This window comes from Podarcis erhardii, assembly GCF_964252035.2.
Source record: "Podarcis erhardii genome assembly, chromosome: 12".
NCBI classification, from domain to species: domain Eukaryota; kingdom Metazoa; phylum Chordata; class Lepidosauria; order Squamata; family Lacertidae; genus Podarcis; species Podarcis erhardii.
The window spans coordinates 30,632,276-30,632,510 of record NC_138513.1 but is presented as its reverse complement, the minus strand read 5'-3'; positions in this window follow the sequence as shown (position 1 = coordinate 30,632,510).

The window sequence follows — 235 nt, the reverse complement described above, 5'->3', positions numbered from 1 at the left end:
TGGCATATAGAACACAGTGACATTTGTTTCGAAAAGAGATTGGTACTTGCAGGGGGGCGGGGCACCATAATCGTTTTGATGTGGCTATTCCTACTCTTGCCTGTAAGCCTGACGAATCATGTCATTGTGTGAAACAGGTGGAGCCGAACAAAAAGAGAGCTGGGCGGCCACTAGCATTTACCTTCTCAGGTTAAAGTCTCCTGGCAAAGAGGCTTAGCTCAGTGGCAGAGCATCT